This window comes from Centruroides sculpturatus, unplaced genomic scaffold (genome assembly GCF_000671375.1).
Source record: "Centruroides sculpturatus isolate CEXI.00-Female unplaced genomic scaffold, Cexi_2.0 scaffold92, whole genome shotgun sequence".
Lineage (NCBI taxonomy): Eukaryota > Metazoa > Arthropoda > Arachnida > Scorpiones > Buthidae > Centruroides > Centruroides sculpturatus.
In genome coordinates this window covers 181,599-192,533 of record NW_019384394.1, presented here as the reverse complement: position 1 = coordinate 192,533, position 10,935 = coordinate 181,599, and the positions used below count along the sequence as shown (strand labels likewise).

Below are 10,935 nucleotides of genomic sequence, written 5' to 3'. Positions count from 1 at the left end.
AATAGAAGTTTAATTAAATATTTGATTTTGTTATTGACAAACTTTGTCATTATTTAATTCGGTGCACGCTTAAAGTCCAGGCCTGGCACACTAACGCGAATCCGCGTAAAGTACCCGTTAGGGAACGGCTATTTCCGGCACACAGTAGTGTCGATAATCGTTGGAAAGTCGAAAAAAATAATATAGTACTTTACACCATTATAATGAAAATTTCAGTTTAACATAATAAAAATTCTGGCCATTACAAAAGAATAGTTTCATTATAACAAAATCTATAAATGCATAAATCATTCATTATTAGTAAATGAAGATTATGTCAAACAGTCTGGCAACATTAATTTTAATGTCTAGATCAACTGGCAACACTAATTTTAATCCTTAGTTATGGTTTCATTTTGATGTTATTACTCTACAGTTTATTTCTTTTTCAATTTACAAGAAAAAGTGGCAAAAAATAAAAAACAAAAGCCGTTTTCTTTGAAAGAGAATAATAAAATATTAGATAACATGCAAAAAGGAATTAAACAAAAAAGATGTGCCTGACAGCCTACTGGAATGCTATCACAGTACTGGATTTTATCAAAAAAACTTTGATTAAAAAAAACAATATACAAAAATTAGACTTCTTTTACCAGAAAATAACAGCTTCAAGCAGAAACAACAATTAGAGGCAAGATTCCAACTAATCAGTATTTCTATATAGTTATTTTAGTTGTTTGCTTATGATATTTTTTTTATTACAGATTAATTTTTATTCTAATTCAATATTACTTACATTCTGAAAACGTGAAATTTGGTTCCATATAAATACCAATAGACAAATCACATTTGTGACATAAAAACCAATAGACAAATCACATTTTTAAAAACTTTCTTACTTCAAAATATAAGCGATTTTCTTATCATCAATACATTTCTTTTATCCTTGCATTTTTGACAGTATTTCACTGAAATTCAGTGAAATGTTGTTATACTGACATTTCACTGTATTCATTAATAAGTTTTAATAATAACGATAATGTATAAGTATATCAAACATTGCAAAGCCTGATATGTATATAGAAACATCACTAAACGATTGCCTAAATAGTCAGGCTATAATTCTGCTAATTTATAATTAATACAAAGTAAATTGCTACTAGAGATAGACATTAGGCACCATCCTTAACAAAATTAATAATTATAAATTTAATAATTTATTAAATAATTTAGAACTATATGGAAGAGATGGCACCCAACATCTACCTCTAGTAGCAAATTACTTTGTATTAATTATTAAATTAGCAGAATTACAGCTCAATTATTTAGCAATTGTTTGATGATGTTTCTATAACAATAATGTAAACATATGATCTATCATTCCAGAAAATAACAAATTGAGCTATATGAACTGGACTAGATCAACAGAACAAATAGAGAGATCAGTTTTCTGAAAAAAATTTGCCAAATTATTTGGAAAAGGTATTGTTCATATATAATCTTGATTTTAAATTCAATATAATTCAGCATATAATATTATATTAAACTATAAATTCTTAAATATAATTCCTCAATCAGTAAACAAATCAATTTGTAACATGCCCAACTAAACCAGCAAAATGAAATAATTTGTATTTTTATTTTGCAATTATTTAAAACAATATATACAACAACAAAACATAAGTTATTAATCTAAGGAATAAATAAGAATTAAAACTGCTTTTTCCACTATAACAACTAATATTTTAAATGGGATGTTTTAGAATTAAACAGCCACTTATGCTAAAGTGAATAATTCATTTGCACTTAGTTTTTGTTTCTTGTGCCAATAAAATATTCTATATGCATATTTGTTTTTCAACATTTACATCATCTGATCTAATTGTTTTATGCACTTGCATAATAAAATCTACATTTTTTTAGTAAATTTTTGCAAACATTTTTATTGTCTTCTCTTTTTCATATGCAATCATAAACTCAAAAGATGTAATGAAATTGTTTTCTGTAATGTAATTTAGTCTATGATTATTTAATCATAAATTAATTCAAACTGGGGATAAATTTATGAATCAATCCTAAATTAAGTCAGACTGGGATTTACGAATTTCGATCAAACAAATTTAAAAAATTCCTGAAATGTTTCAGTGTTCCATACATCAGTTTCTGATAATCAACTTCAGCATGCTGTATAAACAAACATATTTCTTTCATTTAAATAAGTAAATATTTAAGATCTTGCATTTTATTCAAATTAAAATCCCTCAATATATATAGTTGGATAAATAACCATTATATAATGTCAGGAAGATAACACATGGCCAACAATAATGGCTATGAGAGTCAATATAAAGATACATTCTAAAATTATATTATTTCTTGCAAATAAAATTTGTGGAATGTTGCAGTCAATAGAAAAAAACTTTTTTGATGTTTCTGACATTTTATAACTTGAATTCCAATGATATTATTTATTTTTCTTGAAAATTTAGATAAAGAGTTAACAAAGCCATACCATTCAAAGTGGATTCAAAGACATAATTTTAAGCAGTTATGAACCTATATCAAATTTATCACAATGTGCAGTCATCATCAAAATCAGTATCCTTTTTTAACAAAATTTTGTAAATAAATTATGCATATATTCATGCAAAAAGAAAAAAATAATGTCAATTTTTAGTTTAAATGATTTGTAAATCATGATCCATAATATATCACCAAATGAATCTTATCCAGCCATATATATACAATTTTCCACTAGTTATTCCAATACTTTGAATAACAATCTACAGAAAATATTTAACAGTATATTTTATTTTTGGTCCTGCATGATCAATAAAAAAAAAAAGAGAAATTTTATTTTATAAGAAAATTAATATATAAATTTTGTATCATCAAGGTAATCAATAGGTTATCATTAATGTATCTATCACCTCTTTCTCAGCAAATGTAACTAATTATATCAACACACCTGAATTTTCAAAAAATTCAGGTGTGTTGATATAATTATCATTAATGTAGTTATTATATGCTTGTAAGCTTTTGCATACTTTTAGTAATTAATTAAACAATAACTACTTCTGTAAAGTAATGAAAAATATTTAATATTGACAATTTAGTCAGAAACTTCAAATTACATAAAAACAATGCAAAATTCCATTCATCATATGAATCAGAAAAATTTCATCATCAGCACAATTTTTTTAAATATTTTATTTAATAATTTTTTGCCAGACTTTTAAAATGCATATCACATTAAATTAGTTGATGCTTAGAAAATTATTTGTTCACTTATTCATATATTTCTCATTTTGAAACGAGTTTGCCTTCTTTCTACAAAAGATACTCAGATGATAATGTACTGTACCATTTACATTCTGCACCTGGTCTATATAACATAATATCATATATAATATCTGATTAATTTTCAGTTATTTTCTTTCAAATTTTTCAGTCAATAGCAAACAATATAAATAATGATTAAAATACAATTTATATTCATTTTTATGAATTGACTTTTGTCAAAGTATTTTGAAATTTTTTTTTTTTTTAATTTTCTTACTTCAAATCATCATCTTTTATCCTTGCATTTTTGACAGTATTTCACTGAAATTCAGTGAAATGTTGTTATACTGACATTTCACTGTATTCATTAATAAGTTTTAATAATAACGATAATGTATAAGTATATCAAACATTGCAAAGCCTGATATGTATATAGAAACATCACTAAACGATTGCCTAAATAGTCAGGCTATAATTCTGCTAATTTATAATTAATACAAAGTAAATTGCTACTAGAGATAGACATTAGGCACCATCNCTTACTCCATATTATAAAAGTAGATATTACCCAAAAGCGCGCGATCGAATATACAGCAAAATGGCGGCGTAAATCTAGAAGCGCCCGTAAAGCGCCGGGAAAACGCGCGATCGCATGTACGGTAACATGGCAGCACATATATCTCAAAGCGCTTGGCTGACGCCCGCAAAACGCGCGATCGCATGTACGGTAACATGGCAGCACATATATCTCAAAGCGCTCGGCTAACGCCCGCAAAACGCGCGTTTTAACAAATATCTATAAACGCGCGTTTAACACACGCTTGGCCAAAAGCGCGCGTTTGAGTGTGTACGGCTACATAGAACTCTTGGTTCTTTAAAACGTGCGTTGAAAAACGCCTAGTGTGTACAGCCTCTTAATCATAAGTGATTAAATTATGTACATATTAATTTTAAGAATACAGAATTATTACTTGATGCCTGATCAGTATCTCTCAAAGCCTCTGCAAGCTACAATAAGAGCTGATAAACATCTTGACAATGAATTGAAAGAGACTTTGGATGGTGTCTTGGGCCATGTTCAGTAATGCAGAATTCTTGCTAAGTCTAGTTATTCTGTGATATTAAACTCGTTTCTAACTACTGCTTGACTCCTCTCACCACTAGAATTCTAGCTAGTTCAGTCAGCTTCTTTTATCTATACTAACTTCTACTAGTGACATCGTTGTTTTTGTCTTACTGTACGATTTGTAAGATGGCTGCTCGTGTTGGACTAAACGTATTTTATTATAAGAATCACAAAGTTATTCTCTCATTCTAAATCATTAACTCATTCTAAAATGACTTCAAAATGTAAAATTATCATACATCGATATAACAGATTTGCGACAATTGTTGCAATCATAATTTTAACTTCGTCCACCATTTTGCCTAGTTGTCTAAGAATAATCGTTCAATGATGCTCAGAACATTCTTAGCTCTGCCCACTAAGCCACTCAGAATTCTAACTTAGGTGTTCTGCATTACTGAACACGGCCCTGGGGATAGATATGTAAGCAGCTTGTATGCATGTTCTTAGTTCATTCGTACTGACTGCTGGAGGACTTTGACAAGTCAGTTGCTAAGTGACAATATCCCAGACATGTTCAATAGGCAACATATCTGGCAAACAGGCAGGCCAGAGAAGAAACGATATCTGCTATACCTTAAAGAGGGTTGACAGTGCCTGACCACATGTCGCCAGAAATTTGAACATTTCTGGCAACATGTGGTCAGGCACTGTCCTGCAGGAATGTAGCACAAGGAGTGCTCTGAAGGAAAGGTATGATATGACTTCTGCTTCAACTTTCCTGATATAGTGGTTGCTGTTGAGATTTCCCTCAAATCATAGCAGGCAAGATAATGAATGGTATCTGTCTAATGGTGCTCCATGCCATCACACTTGGTGTTCAGTCAGTATGAGGTTATAAAATGAATGCAGGAAGATGGCATTTACCACAATACCTTATAATGTATATATGGCCATCATTGTGGTCCAAGTTAAACTGGAACCCATCTGAAAATATGACATGTTGTCAATCAGCACATCATTATCTACATTCATAAATGAATTGTAGCCTGAGAAATTAATGGTTTAGAATCAAGGGAATCTGCTGCAAAGGGATGCATGCAACCAGTCTCCTTTGAAGCAGTGTTGAACTATGCTGTCAGAAAATGCCATGCCTGTTGCAGTGCTCCATTTCTGTGCTGATACTTGTGTTGATGCAGAATGGTCTGACACAGCCAAGTGAAAGAGATGTCTATCATCCCATGACATCATCATATTTTTTGATCCACTACCAAATTTTTGATGCACCTGCATCTTGTATCTTGTCAAGGTGCTATGCTCTGTATGAGCAGCAATGTCACTACAAAAGTCCATCTTCATGCAAGCCAATCATGTACATATTCAGTCTCTCATTTGTTGGTATTGCACTTTCAATGTTGATGAGAAATAGAAAGTACTGGAAACACTTTCACAACTTGCTATCCGTGATGTACTACTCATATGCTCCTAAACAGCTTGTATATAAATACAGGTCTGTTTAGAACCTAAACTATACAGCTAAGAATCACTACTGAGCCTAGACATGTGCAACCACTCTGCAATTTTGATCATTTGCTTATCACACCCTGATTTACATATCCTGTAAGTTTCAAGCTAATGTCATGATTCTTTCAAGGTGTTGCAATTTTCACAAATAGTAGTGTATTTTCCAGTCTTTATTGACCATGTCTAAAAGTAAACAAAGCCTGAGGCAAATCACATGATTGGACAGTCTTCAACTTCCGGTAGAATGCAGAAGTTGTGTTAATAGTCAATGCGAAAAACATCTTGCAAATGTAATCTTTTATAATCTGTGCTGAAATGACATCAAGAGGTTTCAGTAAGCTGCAGCATGCAGTCTGGGACAAATTTATTATCCAAAATTAAGATGTTTCGCTTCCCAAAACAAGAACCTCAGCGCGGGGCTTGGGTGTCAGCCATCGCTTGAAAAAACTGGCAACCTTCAGCTTCAAGAAGGCTGTGTTCGCGGTATTTCATTCCAGGTATGAAGGAATTCATTTAAAAGCATATGAAGATTGTTATGAACTTCACAATTGGTAATCGTGTAAATGTAAACATTTGATTTTACTCTGTTTACAGGCACTCCTTCATCAGAGCAGAATAACCCTACTGGGCTCTTACATTATTTCTATCAAGCACGATATGTAACGAGAAGCAAAATCATCAAAAAGTTGCAAGGTTCGAACAATTAAAAAGAAGAAAAATAATTGCTTCAGGCATGTTTAATGTTGACATTGGATAAAAATTTTGTTCTTACCAGTAGATAAAGCATTTATGAATTAATGTTAATCAAGGCTCAACTTTTTAGTACCATTCTCAAAGCCATGAAGTTAGTAACTTCCACAACTAGTTTATTAATTTGGTAATTAGAGTATGATTAATGAATTAGATATTTTAAAAACTTACTAGCATTTTAACTTTTTTTGTGTATGTGAGCAAGTAGAACAAGTGTTAATTTCAGCTGTTGCTTAACTTCTGTACATCAACAACTAGTATAAATTTAGCTCTCATACTAGTTTGAATATTGTAATTAGCATAAATTTAATTTTATCAGATTAATTATTATTGCCTTACTGTCCTTATTTAATTTCTTATTATATATTTGTCAACGTAGACATTAATCATTAATAGGACAATTATACTGGTGTTAAGCATTTACACAAAAATTGAGGAAAAGTTCTTAAAAACAGAGTTTTTTTTATTAAGCTACCTGTTAAAAAAAGTCTGTTTTCTTTAAGAACGTTTTCCTCAATTCTTGTGTAAATGCTTAACACCAGTATAATTGTCCTGTTAATGATTAATGTCCACGTTGACATATATATAGTAATTAATTTTATGAGATATTCTTTCATTTCTTTTTACACACTTCTAACGACAACCATGAAATTGCTGTGGTGGCTGAATCAGTGCAATTTCAAGAATGTGCTGTTAAACAAGTTATCATACCAAAGCAGTTATACTGTGAGTTGGTAGAGAAAAATAAATAGCTTCAACAAGAAAATGCTGAATTGCAGCTGAAGTTGGACACCCAGACGTTACTAGCAAACTACTTTGCTAGTACAATGAGCAATACAGATTTAATTTTAGCAGATGATAAGCTGTTAAATTTTTATTCAGGAATAAGTGGTGTTGACATTTTTGAGTGTATCATTGCTTATTTGGAACGTTTCTGGAAACCAACTTCATCAACCCAGTTGAATTTATCTGTGCAGTTTTTGTTAGTACTAATGAAGTTGAGATTAGGAACAATAATAAATCCAATCTCTCTTTGACACTAAATCCGGAACCTGTTACCAGTGTAATCTGCGTGAAAAACCTTCCTTTCACAAACGTTTTCAAGCTGTCAAGATAGCTCTTCTTCAAGCAGAGAAAATTCCAATGGAATACTTCAAAAAAATGGAATGTAGATTTTTAAACAAAAACCGAATACTTGCATAACGGAAATCATCGAGATGGTCATGCACATTCATGCGCTTATGTTGATACTTAAAGATCATCGTTTATAAGGGCCTGATACGCTAGAGAAAGATTAAGTTCATCTTTCCAGTTTATACATGCAGTCACGGTTAGCCCTGCAGATGGATATGCCTTTCAGCCATTTTAGATGTTCCGGGTGGAGCGTAGTGTCGATGATGTCAGCCTTGTCAAATTCCAGTTCGGATTAGGAACATCGAATGAAGACCTTGCCGTATGCTTTCAAATACCATCTTCAATGGTCAGCAAAATCTTTCATGAATGGTTAGAAGTTTTGCATTATAGTTTAAAATTTTTGATTAAGTGGCCTTCCAGACAAGAAATCAGAAAGTGCTTGCCTTCTTGCTACAAGCATCCAGACTTTGAAGGAATAAGATGTATTATTGACTGTAGTGAAGTTTTTATTGAAAAACCTAGTAATTTGCTGGCCAAGTGCCAGACTTCAATTACAAGAGCAACAATACCATTAAATTTTTGATTGCCATAGCTCCAAATGGTTGCGTGAGTTTTATATCTAAGGCATGGGGAGGTAGAGTCAGCGACAAGGTTCTTACCAAAGAAAGCGGTCTACTTGATTTACTAGACAGGGACGATAGAGTGTTAGCCGATCGGGTTTTCAAATAACAGATCTGTTAGCCTCAAAATCTGTTCGCCTTCTGGTTCCATGTAGCACCAGAAGTAAAAATCAGTTGGTTGGTGCTGATGTTACCAATTCTCATGCAATGTCAAGAATACGAGTTCACATTGAATGAGCTATTGAAAGAATGAAAAGGTATAGAATACTTGCAAGAACAATGCCAATTTCATTGATCAAACGAGAAAATGATGCTGATGTGGCAACAATTGACAAAATATTAACAGTTGTTGCAGCTTTGTGCAATTTAAAACCTCCACTGATTAAATAAATAAAAAAAAAGTTTGATTTTTATTTGTTCATTTATTTATTTGCTGTTGCATGATTCACACTTCCAATTTTGTTTTGTTCTAGCCAAATTTACACGCTTAATATGAAAAGCACATTTGCACATACTACACAAAATCACAGTTCCTGGGTAAACAATGATTTCTTTCACCTTTCCACTCACTAGGTAATTATAACTCTCAAGTGAAGTATAATTTTTCAGTTGCTGTTTTGTGTAAAAGCAGAGCTGGTCTACAAAGTAAGCATAGAAATCCACTAACATGATCTTGGGCCATGCTTTCATGTTATCGTGAAATAACATTTTTGCTAAATCATCGTCCATTGGATCAGGCAGTTCTTGCTTGTTAAATGTTAATTTTTGCTTATACCTATGCCTGCTTAATTCATCTAAACCAGCATTTCTCAACGTGGGCAATAACACCCCCTTGTGGGAGATGAGTAAATCTAGGGGCACTGGAGGCAGGGTATTGAACGGTGACCAAAGGCAAAATTGGGGTCACTGAAAGCCGTTCCCTTTCCTCTGTTAAACTGATAAGAGGAAACATTGCGTTTAATGGTTTCCAGATGTTGAGAACAATGTATGGTAAGGGCACAAAGTGGGAGATTCATAGAAAAGTTTTCCTAAGAATATTTCCAATTCTTTCTCACACAAGAGAAAATGGGTTAGGGGGCATTGGATATAACTTTATGGAACAAAAGGAGCGGTGGATCAAAAAAGTTTGAGAATCACTGATCTAAACCTTTATAATATTCGCTGGACATTTTTCAGAACAGAAATGATTGTGACTGATACACATGATGTTTATCACATCGACTATTAACACAACTTCCGCATTCTACTGGAAGTTGAAGAAGGTCCAATCACAAGACTTACCTCAGGCTTTGTTTACTTTTAGACACAGTCAATAGATTAATGCAGATATTTTTACTGTATCATGTATTTTACATATTCTATAGCTCTCAAAACATCTTCCATAATTGGTTTTTGTACTGAATCAAAACACCTAAAATCTGAAATTTATGTAGCATTCCTCATTATATTCAAGTACTTTTTCATTAATCTGTCTAATGGTAAATATAGTACTGTACTGCATTTGTGTTTGGAACCTGTCTGCTTTTCCCAAAAATTTTTCATACATGTTGTTTCATTCTCTTTCCATTAAAATTTTATCAACTTTATCTTGTACCAGTACATTTAATAGTGATTCCTTTGTAGTTACTACAAATTGTTCTCTCATCCTTTTTAAAAAAGCAGTTTTAATTTCCAATTAAAAATTTCATCATTTCATTATATCATGTATATAATTTACTTTACGACAGTTTGATCTCTAATTAATTCAAACTGAAAATAAGTGATTTATGGCATTAGTCTGTTTTACCAGATAATAGCCTGAATAGCATACTAACAAAATTGAATTCATTCAGTTTGACTGATTTAACTGAACCAAATGATCAACCTTATAATTTGAATTAAAAAGTAATTTGGATCAATTCAAATTTTTTCAATTACATAATATTCAAACACAAATGCTGTAGTTTTCAGATTTTTCATGAAGAATTTAGTGTTATTAATGTACTGGTACATATGTTATTTAATTATAATCTTTTTTCTTCACAAGTATTTTATAGAGTAATGAGGCCACTTTCTATGAAAAAAATGCATTTCTAACATCAATGATGAAAATTTTTGATATGTACTACAAGAATGTCTTGTAGTACATATCAAAAATTTTAGTACAGTGAAATGTCATTATAACAAATGCCAGTTTAACAAAATTTTCAGTGTAACAAATATATCTTTAATCTCCTGCCAATTACCTATTTAACTCAATGCAAAAATGTCTAAATTTACCAAATACCATTGTAAGGAACCAAGTCTGAGCTTTATTTTTATTTTACTTTCATTATATTTTGTTTGGGGCTTATGTTTAGTTAAGACGAAGGTTTCCTCACCATTCACCTTAGTAACTTAAAAATAGAAGAAAAACCAACTCACCGACGAAAGAAAAGCGCCGTAGAAAAACTCGCGCACACTTGCGCTTCCCAAGCGGAAAAAAGTAAGTCCGCACCGAGAAAAAGGGGGGGGAGACCCCACAACCCAGTTAGGAATCGCTAAACCTTAAAATAATAAAGCATCCCGATAATTGTTAAAAAGAATAATGTAAAAGGTTAG

At 31.6% G+C, this 10,935-nt stretch overlaps 1 protein-coding gene and 1 pseudogene across 1 annotated transcript in view; one reads left to right on the top strand and one right to left on the bottom strand.

The window, feature by feature from the left end:
- The window catches only part of LOC111618319 (pre-mRNA-processing factor 39-like), a 113,002-nt gene that overhangs the window by 97,936 nt on the left and 4,131 nt on the right, over positions 1 to 10,935 (bottom strand). The gene's annotated exons all lie outside the window — the stretch shown is intronic.
- Positions 7,024 to 9,036, top strand: LOC111618320 (annotated as a pseudogene).